This window comes from Poecilia mexicana, unplaced genomic scaffold (assembly GCF_051168715.1).
Source record: "Poecilia mexicana isolate PSO_F unplaced genomic scaffold, ASM5116871v1 scaffold_3, whole genome shotgun sequence".
Classification (NCBI taxonomy): Eukaryota; Metazoa; Chordata; class Actinopteri; order Cyprinodontiformes; family Poeciliidae; genus Poecilia; species Poecilia mexicana.
In genome coordinates this window covers 8,057,143-8,074,364 of record NW_028263372.1, presented here as the reverse complement: position 1 = coordinate 8,074,364, position 17,222 = coordinate 8,057,143, and the positions used below count along the sequence as shown (strand labels likewise).

General features: G+C 38.0%; 1 pseudogene; it reads left to right on the top strand.

Annotated features, from left to right (window-relative positions):
- Positions 1-14,809: 14,809 nt before the first annotated feature.
- On the top strand, positions 14,810-15,546 carry LOC148160158 (uncharacterized; annotated as a pseudogene).
- Positions 15,547-17,222: the final 1,676 nt, after the last annotated feature.

The window sequence follows — 17,222 nt, the reverse complement described above, 5'->3', positions numbered from 1 at the left end:
AAAATCTTAATTTACAAGAACTTTATAATATTTTTATATTTTTGACATGCTTTAATGTGCATATCAAACCCATGTCTCATCTGGTGATGAAAAAAAGCAACTGATTTTGTGTCTTTTCAGGGTTGTTTTGTTTGCTTTGTTCATCAAAAGGCTTATGCTTCCTGCCCACTGCATGGTGCCCTGGGTGGAGAGCCAATTTGACAATATTAAAAAATGCCACTGAATACACTTTTCTAAAGTTCCAGGTCAGTGTGTCTTCATAATAATATGTTTTTATTGCTTTATATATTGTGAAGTAAGAAGTGAAGTTGACCAATTTCATGGGGCCATAAAATTTATCCAAAAGAAATATGTCTAAAACTGAAACTTGTTTCAAACTTGTTTTTCAGTTTAAGACTTTTTTTTAAAGAAACTTTGTGGCCTTTATTAGGTGCCATAGCAAAGCTTTTACCTTTACAATTTCACATTCAAGTTGTTAGTGGGAGACACAGCAGGATTTTCTTACTGCTATTATCAAAAATCAGTTTAATTTATTTCTCTGTCCTTCACCATCCTACAAGCAGTGACGGTGAATTGTTGAGACACAAAGTGTTTAAGCAATGTTGTTTAAACTGTTATAAAACTGTGTCTTACTGCAGATGGTTTAAAAATAATAATAATTAAAAAAAGACATAGCCATATGGGATTTTGAGGTGGTTGGTGAGAAACCTTCAATTCTAACATATCTGATTTCAGGGAACTTTTCTGCTCTTCTTTTGCCAACTTGGAGCTCTTTCTGACTTCTGAGCAAAGTTGTACCCTTTTACTAAACATGCAGTGCCAATGTTCAGGCTTACTCTTTTCTTTTTTGGACCCGCTCCATTTACTTCACATCCTGTTCTAAAATGTCAGTGTGTATGTTGTTATCCAATTTACATGTGAGAGCAACTAAATTGGATGTTTATTTCCAAAAACAAAAGACAGAGTTGACCTACTGATGTGAAGCAGAACATATTAAACGTGTTTATGGGACACAGATTTACAAGAAGTGAATCCTTAGACCAAAGAATAAGGATGTAAACTCTGAGGAAGTTCATTGCGACTTTCATGACATTGTGACCAACGGATGAACCTCTCAGCTCCTCTGCAGTTCTTGTGGTCAAGCAGTTAAAGAAAAGCTTCTGCTTGTAAAAATGTAAAAAGAAAAAAAAGTGCCCCCACTTCTCAATCCATTGTATCAAATCAGCCAACAAAGTGCTGTAAACTGGGACTGAACTGCTTGATTGCTGTTTCGACACATAAATAATTTATCACTGATTGATGAGCTGGGATATGCATTTTTCATTCATGTAGCAAACAAAGCCCCCATACAATTAACGTCTCTCGGCAACATCGCTAATGCAATATCTTATTGGATCTGTCGGCTGTTTATGCCACGTCCAGCCAGATGAAAGCTATTGGTGGGATCGAGGGGAAAAAAACCCCCCAAAAAACATTTCTATAAATCAAAATGTGGCACAATCATTAATAATTGTTGGTTCAGATCTAAATGTTTGTTCACATACACATGTTGATCTTTGCAGACTAAATACTGAAAAGCGTACAAAAGCCTGTGTTTGTGTGTGTATCTTTATGTATTACAAGATCAGAATTACAAGGCTGGAAGTTTGGTGCGTGGGTGGCTGTGAGCCCACACGCTCCGTCTATCCACGTAACCTCTCACTGTGGCCCCCACCTCCACCTCCTTTGGCAGTGGGCTAACATGGCATATCTGCTCCTATCCTTCTCAGGCCAACGGCTTTACAGAGGCTCATTATCGTATTTGCTTGCTGCTGAAGGAAATTATAGAAAGAAGGCACCCCGAGGCAAAGGATGGGAGTCTGGGCGTTAACACTCCCACTGAAGAGGCAGATCGTTAAAGAAAAATAGAAAAAAATAAACGTGCCTGTAAATCAAAGTGTAAACAGTCATTACCTGGAGCGGTGATTGAGTCATCATTTTCACAGGGATTTTGAAGAGATATTAAGTGGAAGTCTGACACATTTAAAGTCGATCCCTGGTAACCATGAAAACAAATCAGATTTAGAAAGTTTATGCAGCTTAAACACCCATCCACACCGCAGCATGTTCAGCATCAAGACCCAGCATGCTGTGATGTATACAGTAATTTAATAAGCTAGCTGCAGGCAGCATCTTTAGTTGAAAGGAAAGATTTGATCTGAGAGGAAAAAAAAAACTCCCAGTTCTGTTAGATGTTCTGTTGTTTCATCAGCTTTGTGGGAAAAAATTCAAAAACATAATATTTGTTTCATGCTCCAATTAAAGGTGTGTCTTACACTTAATATTACAAGATTAAAGGTTTGGTTTACCATGTGTAGGTTGTAAACATTTGACTGATTAAACCCGACTCTTTATGGTCCAAAGGCATTTGTTTTGTTGTTTTTCACAAATGTGTATTGGATCTATTCACATTAATTCTAGCATTTTAATAGAAAATGACTTTTTATTTTATTTGTTTTCTCATATCAGCCAAAAACAAACAAAAAAGCTGAGAAAAAAAAAATCAGTGAATTACCAAGAACCATTCCGAAGGTTTAATAGACGTTACGTCATCAGGATTTTTCAAAAGCAAAAAAAAAGACATTGCAAGACAAAAAAATACACACACACACGCACGCACATGCGCGCACACACACTCACACGCACACACACACATAAATATATATATTATATATTGTTCATTCAGACGTGGATGTTTTGAGAAAATCTCAATGTTTCCTTCAGGAAAGGAACGTTTCTGTTGGGACGCTTCAAATGTAATGCTTCACTAAATTTTATTTCATCAGCTACAAAATCTTTTACTACTTTCTCCTTTCTAATGCCATATTGAAACTCTACGAGTGAATACTGATCTGAGACAACAATTTGGTCGCCGGCGACTTGTAAATTTTATGCCGTTTTTTTTTTGTGCTATTTTTTAAATACTTTGAGAACAGTTTCAGTGTTGCTCTTGCTCAAATGAATTAAGCAGAAAAGAAGGAAAATTTTCCTCTAGACCGGAGATATCCGTCTCAGGAGGAGGAAACCAAGTGCATTCACTGGCCACTTTATTAGGAACACCCTGCCAGCGCCAGGTCTGACTTTCTCTTCAGCCCTGCGATGTACGTTCAACAAGAGAAAACTTAAAACGGCGTTTTGCAGTCCATGCTGACATGAATGATGGTGTTGTTTTCCACACAGCCTTAAAACTGCACTTGCCAAACCTCTTTTAAACAAAACTAAATATAGATGTATCAATTATAGACATCAGGTCACTTTAACAGGTCTGAACAAATTTACTAAATCCTGTAATCTATGCATCATTCCTGTCTATGTTGTGAAAATATCCTGACTTAGTTGTTGCCTTGTCCCTTTTACCTGCTTTTAGCACAACTATATTAATTCAACTTAGGCTTTATGCATTCACCATCTGATTTACTAATAAGTTAGGCTTATTCTTCAGTGAAACTACTCTCCATATCCATTATTTTTATGCCTCTTTAAGTTGGTTAATCTGTTCCCGTACCAAAAACAGTCTGTTACTGCTGTTTGGTTTTAAGCTGCTGATGCAGTAAATGTTCATAATTTATCTCAGAGCTTCTGTGTAATTTCTGTTTGTGACTCGTATTGCTAAAAAGTCCTAGGAACCCGCTCAACTAAATTCTGTTGGTGCTGATAATCATAAGAGGAAGTTGATTTAACCTACATTAACATTTAACCCTACAACTATCCAAGAAACTGTAGACTTTTTGACTTCATGATTTGTTAAAGTCAAGCAAAACAAGTTCAGAGGAGGGTTTTTTCTGTGATTAATGCAACAGGAAGTCTAAAGTTTGCTACACAGAAGGTCCAGGGGCAACAGGTAGCCCCCTCCCCCCCCGAAAGAAAAATATCTAATTGTTTCTAAATGTTCTTGTAATCTTTTGTTCCGATGCAGCGCTGAGCTCCTGGTGGACAAAAGAGGGCTAATTGTCTGCATTGTTGTGCATCCTTTTCACTCACAGACATCAAGGCTGGGATGATGTCACGTCTCGAGCTGTGAGCGTGTCATTTTGCCTCCACGACGTGCACTGGGATACAAACGTAGAGAGGCATAGAGGTTGAGGAACAGAATAGCCGCTCATTCACTCCAATCAGGGCGGAAAATTGAGAGACAAGAGAGCCCCTCCCTGCTGGAGCTCCATCAAACACACATGCAAACACACACTTGTGCTCTGATGAGGAGTGGCTTCCCGCGGCCCTGGCGGCAGTAGAAGGTTGTCGGTGGGATCAGACGAACCGAGTTGAGCTTCTATTGTGACCGATGACTAGAGGAGTGTTGTCATGGCTTTGGTGCTCCCCGCCCGCCCCCTCCGCAGCGCCGTGGGCCGGGATAGTCAAAGTATGAGCTCATGTACATGATGATCTGTTTGGTAGCATTGACAAAGCCACCAATGTCTCTGAAAGGATTGATATTAAATATGACTGATTCAAGTCACCTCTAAAGCAGTTCATATTCCTTATTGGTAATTACTGAACTCCAACACTCCGTCTGTGTTGCCACATAAAGTTACAGTTCATTGCTTGAAGCTGGAGATCTGGAGATAATAATTCCATCAGGATACTTTAAAAAAAAAAGTACCAAACCTAGAAAAGTACATAAAATTATGAGGGCATATTTTCCGCCTAAAATCTCAGAAATTTTAAGATTAATCTAGTAAAAAAAATTTATAGAAAAAAAAGACATTTTTGAGCTTGAAAAGTCAAACATTTTCTGAGTCTAATCTCAAAATTTCTGAGTTTTTGGGATGAAAGCTAATTGTCCATTTTTGTCTGTCTACAATGGCTCTCATATGCCGTCCTATAAATTATCAACTTTGATGTAATTGCACAAACTGAAGCCTGATGCAAAATGGGTTAGTAAGGGATATCAGTGACGATAACCTTTCAGAACTTCACTTCAAAAAAAAAAACAAAAGAATGAAAGCAGTCTGTTGGACTTATTCAAATTCAAAAATACTTGATATGATCAACAAACGCTAGGCAAGAAGAGTTTGAATGCATGGAATCTGAAATATTACAGAGAGCATGCATTGCTTGCATTGATAATAACCGGAGAATATACTAGGCAGTTCTGACCGTAATGTATAAACAGTGTTGCATGTATTGATAATTTTGCTGGAATTAACAGACTTTAATAAGACAAATACCCAAAGAGCACAATCAGAATTCATACTACCACATACTGGATTAAACAACAGTCCCAAAGCACTGATAACATTGACACTGTGAACTCTGGTTTTGGACCAAATGCATGGAGTTTATGCAAGCTGAAACGTTTCTGATCCAAAATACGTTTACAAGCAGTTTTATAGACACTAGGTGCAAAACTTGCCAGTACGACCTGCAGAATCCAAGCCCCTCTCTCTTCTGAGTCTTGTGTGTTTCTTTGTCCTCTGGTCTGTGTTTTACTGGAAGTGTGTCAACGTGTTTACTCAGGTGGCGTCGTTGGTCAAGTAGAGATGGTAATGGGTAATTAGTTTTATCAGGACAAACCAAAAGGCACTGCAAGGGGGATTTAAAGAGTGAAGAAAAGGACCTTAACAAAAGATGGAGAAAACCTTAACTGTGCAATCATGACATAATAAGCTAAAAGAAAATGTCTTGCAGTTGGTCTGAAACCCCGATGTGAGACAAAGCAGCTGGAACTAATGGCCAATTTCCGAGTTTCAACTACAAAATGAGCTCTCCATAATTCATAATTAAACGAGTTACAACAACATTTAGCTTACTTTTGGGATCAGTAAAATATTTTTGAATTGAATTGAACATCCACTGTCTTCCTCATTTCTGCTCTTTGGGGTTCAGCCAAAGAGCAACAACATTGTGCCAAAGTATTTTTTTTTTTTTTTTCCAAAATATCTTTATTGAAATTTTAACAGTTAAGACAAACCGCTTGAACATTTAACAAAGAATGCCAGTAATAATAGTAGTTTGGTTCAAGTCACAATGAAATACACAACACAGAACAAAAACAACAAAATGTCTCTCACATTCTTAGTTCCAATGTAACCCATCGCATAATCTACACCTCATCCGTATACTGAAATATTTACTTCAGCAGTGCATGTCCTCTAACAGAATTTTCTTTGGGAACCGCAGTGAGCAGAATCTTCAGTCATTTGCGTCGTCCTCCAAGAAGTTCAGATGTTGAACATACCTAATAAAGGGATTCCATATGAATTCAAACAGATTCTGTTTACCCTTTAATACATATGTAATCTTTTCCAGAGGGAGGGTAGATGCCATCTGCTGCAACCACAGTTTTATAGTCGGTCTATGGGGCTTCCCCCAGAAAAGTGATATACATCTTTTTGCATTAAGCAGACCTAAGTTTATAAAAATTAATTCGTTTTTAGTATAATTATGTTTTTCTGGGCATAGTCCAAACACAAACAGCTTCGGATCCATAATTATTTGTTTGGAAATAATTTCCTCAATTGCATCTTTTACCTCTTTCCAAAACAATATAATACTCCTACAGTACCACACACAATGAATCCAAGTTCCTCTATCCACTGTACACTTTGGACATACATCAGATATTTCCCCATTATATCTGTTGAGGTCCACTGGTGTTACATAAACCCGCATTAACCATTTAAATTGGATCATTTTAAGTGCAGTGTTGATAGAGCTGGTATGGGCCAATTTGCATGCTGTTTGCCACTCTTCCCCAGATAACTCTAACTGTAAATCACCCTTCCAAGCATTAAGTCTGTCATGAGATCCCTCAGATATATGCAACATCAGTGAGTGATAGAACTCTGATATAATACCTGCCTTTAAACTATCCCTTGTTAACATTTTTTCCAAAGCTGATTTGGCAGGTTTAGCCAGCACGTTATTTTGACTCGTTCTTATAAAGTTTCTGAGTTGAAGGTATTTAAAGAAATGTTTCTTATCTAGATGGAATTTTTGTTGCAGATCCTGAAAACTCATTAGTATGTCTGAGTCTGATACATAAAAATCCCGAATCATCTGGAGTCCTTTGTTTTTCCATGCTTTAAAGGTTAAGTCAGCTCTACCGGGTACAAAGAATTGGTTACCCCACACTGGGCTGAACAGAGACAAGCAGTGTGGCTCATTAAATTTTTTTTTTACATCTCTCCATACGCTTATCATATTTTTAAGAAATGGATTTTTAGTATGTTTCAAAAGCTTTGATACTGAATCTGAATAGAAGTATGAGGGGAGAGTCACTTTTAAATCCTGAGTCTCCATGTCAACCCAGTGCGGCGACTGATCACTGTAATAAAACATCATAGATCTCAACTGCACAGCATAGTAATACAAGTGAAAATTTGGGCAATTCAAGCCCCCACGGTCATAAGGGAGATATAGTAAAGACAAACGGAGTCTGGATTTTCTGTTGTTCCACAAAAAACGTAACATCCTCTTCTTTATTTGGGAGAAGAATTCAGGAGGAGGTGGAAGAGCAACATTCTGAAATATGTAAAGTAACTTGGGCAGTATATTCATTTTTATTGTATTTATTCTCCCAATCATAGACATTGGTAGAGACATCCATCTTTCAAATGAATTGTCTACTTCATTTAATATGAGATTGTAGTTGGTCGCAGCTACCCATTCCAAATCTGGTGAGATGTGTATCCCCAAATATTTAAATTCATTTACCATCTTAAACTGTAATACACCTAATGTTGGGCTAATTTTTTCATTTGCATTTAATAAAAGAATTGAGGATTTGGTTCTGTTTATCTTGTATCCAGATATACCACTAAATGATTTAATTATTTCCAAAATAATTTGTATTGACTGATTTAATTTTGATATGAAAAGGACCACATCGTCCGCGAACAAGGAAATCCTATGTTCTGTAGGTCCGACAGTGATTCCACTAAGATGTGGGTGTGAGCGAATAGCAATAGCAAATGGTTCTATTGCCAGAGTGAATAGTAAAGGTGACAATGGGCAACCCTGTCTGCAGCCCCTGTTGATCTTTATTGATCTAGATATATTCTTGTTAGTTATTATTTCAGCTGAGGGATTGTTGTATAATATTTTCACCCATTTTACAAAATTATTACTACAGTCAAATTTTTCCATAACTTGAAAAAGATATTCCCAGTGAACCCTATCAAATGCCTTTTCGGCATCTAGTGATAAAAGAGCTGAGTCTGAGGTACCTCTATTATAATGAATTATGTTTAGAACTCGCCTCACGTTATGAAAACCCTGCCTCCCCGAAATGAATCCATTTTGATCTCGATCAATTGAATTTGGGAGCACCTTTTGTAAACGTCGTGCTAGCAGCTTGGCGATTATTTTTAGATCTGAATTTAGTAAACTAATGGGCCTAAAATTCTCACATTTGTTTGGAGATCTGCCTGGCTTTGGCAAAAGGATAACCATGGCAGCGTTCATTGAGGGGGGGAGATAGTTTGAATGGAAAACTTCTTGAAACATATCTAATAGAGGGGTCAAAAGTTTATCTTTAAACGTCTTGTATAAATCTATGGGGAGACCATCTGGTCCCGCTCTTTTCCCTGATTTCATATCATTAATGGCTTGCCCTAGCTCTTCTTTTGTAATTTCTAGATCCAAATTTTCCTTGTCTTCCTCTGAAAATTTTGGTATATTTAAATTTTTAAGGAATTGATTTATGTCTTCCGATTTGATGCTTATTTGTGCCTTATACAATTCTTCATAATAGTTCTTAAAGGCTACATTAATTTCTTGAGGATCATGCAAAATTTGTCCATTTACTATAATAGATGTAATTGGTTGTTTAGTTTCTAATTGTTTTATTTGCCATGCCAGTAACTTGCCTGCTTTATTGCCCTGTTCATAAAATGTTTGCCTAAGTCGCAACAAACTTGATGCCGCCCTTGAAGCTGAGTATTTATCATATTCTGCTCTCAAAGCCAGTAATTCATTTTCTAATTGTTTATCTCCACTATTTACTTTAGCTTGGATTAACCTTATTTTATCTTCCAATTGTGTTCGAGTTTTTTCAGTTTGTTTCATTTAGACGCTGTATAACTAATAATGTGACCTCTAAGGTAGGCCTTAAAAGCTTCCCATTTTGTACATGCTGTCGTTTCTGAAGTATTAAATTGAAAGAATTCGTCTATTTGTTTCCCTAAATATTCCACAAAGTTTTTATCTTGTAACCATTTATGCTGGAACTGCCATCTCGGTGGGTCTCTCTTTAATTGGTCATCTCTGTAAACCAAGCAACATGGGGCGTGGTCAGAAACTACAATGTTATCATAGAAGCAATCATGAATCCTGAACTGCAACTCTGTAGAAATTAAGAAGAAGTCTATTCTGGAGAAGGTTTTGAAAGAACTTGAATAACAGGAATATGTTTTGCTGGCTGGATTTTTCTCTCTCCATATTTCCATCAACTTCAGCTCTTTCATCATTCTAAAAATTGCAGCTCTACAGTTATTATGCGATTGATCAATTCCAGTTGATCTGTCCATGCTTGGGTGTAATGTACAATTAAAATCCCCCCCCCATTATGTGAGATCCTTTAAGCGTAGATAGAGTGAGGAGTAAATCATTGTAAAATTTACTATCATCCACATTAGGGCCATATATATTAGTTAGAATTAGAGTTTCCGACATTAGGGAGCCTTGAAGTATTAGGTATCTTCCTCTTTTGTCTTTAATAATGTTTTCAATTTGCAATGGTACCGATTCATGTATTAGTGTCATAACTCCTCTAGAATGAGACGTGAACGGTGCTGTATATATATTACCCCTCCACCTCCTCCTCACTTTCAAATTATCCTCATCGAGAAGATGCGTTTCCTGGAGGAATATAATTTTAGACTCCATTTCTTTCAGTCTATTCATGACCTGTTTGACTTTTTGAAGGCGTTGGAGCCCTCTGCAGTTCCATGAAATAAAATTACATTTTACAGTTTGAGACATACATCAACAAAAGTAATGGGATGCTTAGCGTTGTAAAAATGTGAGACACAACAAAACCGGATGGTAGAACATACATCCAACATAGAGAACATAACCCTTTCCCTACTACCAAATCCCTTCCCCAGACAAAAGGGGCCCCACCCACAACCATTATGTCTCCCGTTATTGCCATTAGCCAATCCACAATCATTGAGGATTAGCCGAACCACGTCCAGTTCACTCTGCTAAAAGTGCTCCCGTCGCTGCCAGGCACAATAAAGACTCCTGCTCACGAACACTGAACAGCATTCCAAGGTACTCTTCACATTTAAATAATTTTTGTTACCCAAGTTAGGAACCCAATTATACAACATATTAGAGATATAAACATGTAACAAACCGAATAAGTTCGCAGACTTCACGTACCGTCTGAGGCATTACTTAGTGCTTTATGCGTCCTGAGCTCTCTGGAGTTTTTTGATAAACTCGCTTGCTTCTTCTGGTGTTTTAAATGCCAGTGTCTCGTTTTCGTAAGTCACTAGGAGAGTTGCAGGATAAGTTATTCCATTGCGGATGTTCAGATTGCGCAGCACCTCCCGGATCGGGTCGAACTTTTTCCTCTGTTGGTGGAGCCCGGCGGCCAGGTCGGGGTAGAAGTGGACCCGTTTATCTTTATAGAAGATATCCTTTTTTTCCCGTGCAACACGAATGACGGCTTGTTTCTCTCTGAAGTTAAGAAACTTCATTATCAAGGCTCTGGGTCGGGAGGCGCCGTCCTTTCTCGGGCCCAATCTGTGCGCTCTTTCCAAGCTCAGAGAGGTCTGCAGCTTCTCACTCCCCAGTACTTCGGGTATCCACTTTTCCAAAAAAGCACATAAATCTGAACCCTCGGCACCTTCTGGCAAGTTTACAAGCCTTAAGTTATTCAAGCGAGACCTTGTTTCCAAGTCAATGAGTTTGTCTTCCATCGACTTGTTTTTAGCCTGTAAGGCGCTCACACTAGCTTGTAGGTTAGCCACTTCGTCTTCCGCGGAGGAAATACGGTCCTCTGCTCGCAACATACGTTCATTATAGTCTTTCATCTCCTGTTTCATATCTTGCAGTGTCACCAACAGACCGTCGAGTTTCGAGGAGAACTCGCTTTTCAATGATTCGAGCGCGACCAAAATTTGGTCAGACTTACTATTTTCTGAGTCACTAATTTCTTCTGGCTCCGCCATGTTTTTGTTGGCTTTGCGAGCTTCACCGCGGAGGTTGTGGTCGAAAAGCTTCGTTTGCTTGGATGCCTCACTTTTCCCTTTGAGCTGTTTAGTTGAGTTAGGCATTATATCTTTTTCCTTACACAAATTTTTCGTGAGCAGCAGTTATTTTCCCTTAATAAGCGCAGCAGACAGCGGAGCGAAGTTCTGCACGTCTTCCTACGTGGCCGCCATAACCGGAGTGCCAAAGTATTTTAGTTTCCAAGCTGCTTTCTCTTTTCAAATTTTAGATAGTCAACATGCACTTTTAGAATTTGGAGTCAGATTACACGGAAAAATCTCTGAAAACTGAACCGCCAACAGGTTGGGATCCAGTGTAAAGTGAGTTCTACAAAGTAATAATCAGCATATTGTGAAACTGTTGATTTCATTACAAACACGTTTGTTTTTTTCCACGTCTTTATCAGATTACATCCAATAAAGATAAAAAAAACAACTTTTATAGTTCTTCTGACTGCGTAACATCTTCAAACCTTTTAATTACAAGTAATTTACTTGTAATTTTGAATCACTTATGTTTGTTTACAATTCCTGGAATTTGCTTAATGTCACTTAACACTTAATATCACCATCAGCACATTTTAAAAGGATTATGTCACATTAGAGTATCAGGTATATCCTCAGTAGGATTGGTTTCACACATAGGAAGAGGGGTTGGCTGTTTTTTTTTAAAATCAAAAGAAAATCCTCTGAGCTCCAGAGATGACAGCATAATACTGGATTACTGTTAGTTTTTAGGCAACCATGCAGCGTTTCCCTGTAGAGAAGCTTATATGTCAGATTATTGCATCCTTTATATTATTGCAAGTGGAATAATGCACCAGCATCTAACTGATGATTTTATTCTGTTTATTAGCCGACCTTATAAAGCGATATTAGAAAAACTCTCTGCTGGACGGTAGCCCGTATGAATGAGAGTCGGTTCTCTTTGATGCAGACATTAAATCACTTTATGATCACTCTTTGCAGATGTGAAACCTCCTACTTGTATTAAAACTGTAAATCCTCAACATTACAGTTCAGCAATAACTCAGTGGATATCCTCAGACTTTCCATTAAATCTCAGTTGGATTCATGTTTTGGGACGTTAGGGACAAAGGCAGCAAGTTGGTAGCACTTTGGACAAGGGTCAGGATTTATCTAAGAACTGTGTTTTTATAGCTGCATTGATCCAGAATATAAGAGTTACATTTAAGAGAATTTGAAGACCTTCTTTCACAGAAGGAGAAAACATAACTTAAAGGGATCAACAAATCCAAATACTGTCCTCTGCAAATTTTGCAGATTAGTTTTTGTTTTTGTACTGACTTTTCTTACATTTTGTACAGCTGGAAAAAAGGGAGTAAATTTCCCCCCAGAATCTCTGAGTGTTTCTGAGTGTCAGAAATAAAAGATTTCCAAATTTTAAAAATTTTCAGTTTCAAAAGTTGAACGTTTTTTGACTTTTGAAATGTCCAGAAAACCTGGACATTTCTGAGTTTCAAAAGTAAAAAAAAAATTTGACCCACCAGAAATGTTTGGCGGAAATATTTTTCTATCTACCAACAAACTCTGGTCCACTCCAGGCGGTAGTAACCACAAATTGGGTCAACCTCAATTAGGATTTGGCCCAAACACCGATACCCACCACATGAGCGGGGTAAATATTGCCCCTGGAACTGAGGATGCTTTTTATTCTTCTACATCATTGGAAAGTTGAAAATAATGTGAAAATGTTCTGCCTTTTCATAAATTTTGTTACTGAAACAAAAATCAATCCAACCCCAACTGATAGGCAACATGACTTGGGATGAATTAGGTTTCCAAGTTGGGGAAGGGAACATTTTTCTGCTTGTGACTGGAAAAACATAAGATCGTCTGACTATCTAAGGCTCACATTTTGAACGAGACCTTTGTTTCACAACCAGATTGTAAGTTAAAACTAGCTTCTTTTTACAAAAATACCCCCAATTCTCCCTGTTCATTTCACTGGAGTTTAGCAAGATATAAAAAGTGTGCAATGTGCAGTGTATAAAAAGTCCTCATTATCCTCTCCCCTGACTTTCCTGTCACCTGTTATCTGAACATTAAATATTATGAGAAGCACAGTCCATCTTACCTTTTAATCTTCTTATCTTAGAATTAATGCATTTTCTCACATCCTGTCTGCTTATTTTAAATTTTAGCATTGCCATTTAGAAACCACCTCCCTTGATCGAATCCATTGATAAACAAGGACCCATTATCTGGATGGTAAACACAGACTCAAATAGGTTCATTTGTTGTTTTTTTTTATAGTGCTGTAAAGCTCTGCTTAGTGATTCCCCTGGCAGCGTTCCCTTATGCTCTCACCAGCAGATTGTGTTTCAACAGGCTGGGAAAATGCACAAGGATGACCTCATTAGTCGGTTATCAAAGAGTTGCCGAGAATAAAATGTTAGCCTTTGAGAACAAGCCACTGAAGATGAAGTGTGCGACTAACAGTCAGTGATGTTACCGACTTTAAAAACTTGTTTGAGTTTATTTAGAAATGACAGAAATTGTTTTTCCTTTGTAATAAGTTGCATTTCTCTTTTTCTCAACGATACAGCCTTTCTTCCATTTGGATTCAAGGCATACAAAGCCCAGTAGAAAATATGGTTATTCATTGTTTGCTGTGGATTGTTTTCAACAAACGGGACTTTGTTTTCCTGCCAATCCAGCCTTTGATTCTTTGATTCTGGCCAATGGTTTGTAATTCTCACGTGCATCCGACATAAGTCAGTGTTTTACAGCTGGGGTTTGGCTTGCAGTTGTGCCAACTTTCATCAGCAGACATGCACCCACAGAAGCTTCATCATCAGATCATCAGCCAGCTTTTTGATGCCATTCATTTCACTTAATTACTTCTCTTTTTTTTTCCTTGGGAAGTGTACTACAAGCAGACGAGTGCATCTTGTAAAAAGATAATGTAATAAAACACGAACAAGATCATCTAAGCATGTGTAACTATGGCGGTCGATTTGCTTTTCCATTCACAAAGACGTACCTCAAACCTCATGATAGAAAGTACAGAATGCTTTTTTTTTTTTTTTTTTATCTGCCAGCACGTTGATAAAGCAAAGATGGGCCCCATCGGAACACTAACTTCCTCCAGCGGATGGTCGGTTTCAAAAACACGTGTGTTCACAGGCCGTTCGCAAAAATGTTTTCATCCTCCTTGTCATGATATGAGGAAAGAGGATATTATCGCCAGGGAAACCTCTCTATTTAGCCACAGAACAGGGTAATAACATTAGCCGCTTCTTCTTGGACCAGTCTAATATTTTAGCTCTCTGGTGCCACCCAGTGGTCATAAAAACAAACTTCAGTGGCTCTGGATACACAATAGAAACTAATCTCACAACCAGTGATGTCCACAGACCACACTATTTTCAGTAACGAGTCATCTAACGCTCTGCTATTTCAAATCCAGTAATCAGATTAAAGTTACTTATGCCAAATCACTGTGCGTTACTTTTGTGTCACACATTTTCTCTACTTATTTAATTTTATTTCCTCTATGAGTTTCGGGGAGTGACGTCTGGTCTATGCGACAATTCAGTCACCTTATCAGCACCTGATAGTACACCGCTACAGGAACATAAACAATGGAGGGAGGAGACAAATATGCATTTAGTTGCTGGAAGTAAAGGAACTATTCTGAGTTTCTGTCAGCGAAGGATGATAACATAAAGGTTCGCTGTACTCTCTGTGCGGGTCAGAAAGTCCAATCCACCTTCAAAAACACAACCTCAAATCTAAAGAAACATTTGGAGTCGCAGCATGGGACAGTCAAGCTTATGGAAGTCCCAGCAGGTGGCTAGACACAGAGAGCCTTCACAGGAGGTCCCCAGCCACTCAAACAACAAAAGCTCAACTTTGGTCCAAAACCAGTAAGTGAGCGAGAGCTAAAACAGTTGATCGGTCGGTATGTAGTGGAAGAAATGATGCCATTGAGCACAGTTGACTCGCCTGCATTTCGCGCCATTGTAAATCGAATGCCGACCACCATTAATTCCAAACAGCCTCATACGGAGCTTTTTCGGCATATCTGGAGAAAGAATATGCAGAGATGGCGAGAAATCTGAAGGCCACACTGAACAAGATCGATTTTGTGTCAACTGCTGCGGGTATTTGGACTGCTAATGCAAATAACAGAAGCTATATGGGAGTAACGTTCCACTGGATCCATAGATCTACATTAGAGCGTAACAACTCGGCTTTAGCATGTAGGAGGATCCGCGGTAGACACACATACAATGTTATTAGTGCAGAAGTACTGGCGAACCTCAATGTCATTTTTATATCGAGGTGGCAGAGGGCTGTTGTGTCAGCAGCTACTTAAAGTAACTAATAATTACATTTAATGTAACTTAGTTACTGTAACTTAGTAATCAGTAATCTAAGTTACTTTTTCAAGGAGTAATCAATAATCCGATTGTGAGCAGTGATGGCATATTTACTTTGCCATCACTGCTCACAACACATCGGAAAACACAAAAAATGCCCCAAAATGCTATATATATATATATATATATATATATATATATATATATATATGAGTGTGTATACATATATATATCAGGTATATATATATATATACCTGATATATATATATATCAGGTATATATATATACCTTATATATATATATATATATATATATATATATATATATATATATATATATATATATATATATATATATATATATATATATATATATAGTTTTTTTAGACTTCCCAGACATGTAGGTGGGGCCTAACATGGATCATGGGTCATACAAGCATGTAAAGCCTCCACATAAGGCAGATGCAACAAGAAAACAAGAATGACGAAAAAAAAAAGTGCGTGCGGAGGGTTTTGTGTGAGGTGATGACGAAGTCAACCTTCTTCAGGTCACATTGGACTACAGCTTAATTATGAGACAGCAAACATTACATCTGCCATTGTTTTTATGCATGACACTTGGGATGATTAGTCAGCTTAATGGTTGGGCTAATACGTCAGCATGTTTAGAAAGTAGGTGTTTTCACTGACTAGTCAAGTATTTTGGTCCCCTAAAAAAATATGAAGGTAAGTTTTTAGAGGCAAAATGCTAAAAACTTACCTTCATATACTATATATTTTTTACCATCTTCTTTTTTACCTTCTGAAACATCCTAAGTCTTACGAATTCAAAGTTGATGCAAGCCAATTCTAAATTATCAGGTTGGTTTTTTTTACAGAATTATTATTTGTTCTTTTTGCTTCACGGATCTGCTTTTGACCGCTGTTAGTTTGGGCTATCCTTCAGAAATCCTGCCAACATCTGTAAAACAGGAACAGAACGACTGCAGTGCACACCCAGCAGGGTAAGACTCTGTCTGCTCATGAGTATCTAGCCTGTTATGATCCTTTTAGAACTGTCAGTGTTCATCGACCCTGCAAAAAGTTAACCCTAACAAGCCCGAGACCACATACTGAAAAGACTGCATGGTGTAGCAACACCCTGCCCTATATTATAGACTCCTGGGACAATGGATCTGGGGTGTGTGGGTGTGTGGGGGCAGTAATCCTCTCTGAAATGATCTCACCTCTCTTCAGGTCACTTCCTCACTGAGACTCCCCCCCGATTCTTTTGTCCTCTTCTTAGTCGTTGTACTTCCTTGTGTGTTTTTCTCCTGATTGAAAAAGTTAATCGCTTTACCCACCAACAAACACACACATCCACACACTGCTGTGAGTCATTAGTGTAGCCCTCTCTGGAGGACGGTGTATCTGGAGTTTCTCATTCCGTCACCTAGCCTTGGAGGTCGAATCTCCGACAAAGTACAAGAACAGCCATAAGTTTTATTATTATTATTATTATTATTCCAATTTCAAAACTTTTTTTTCCTTTTTTTTTTCCTTTTGCAAAATAATGTACAGCAAGCTACAGGACTCAAATTCTTGCATTGGCAATGAGACACTACTTAACATAAAGTAAATGACCTCCCTGTGGTTCAAAGTTCTATGTACTTTGCTTCCCTACCCTACCATTT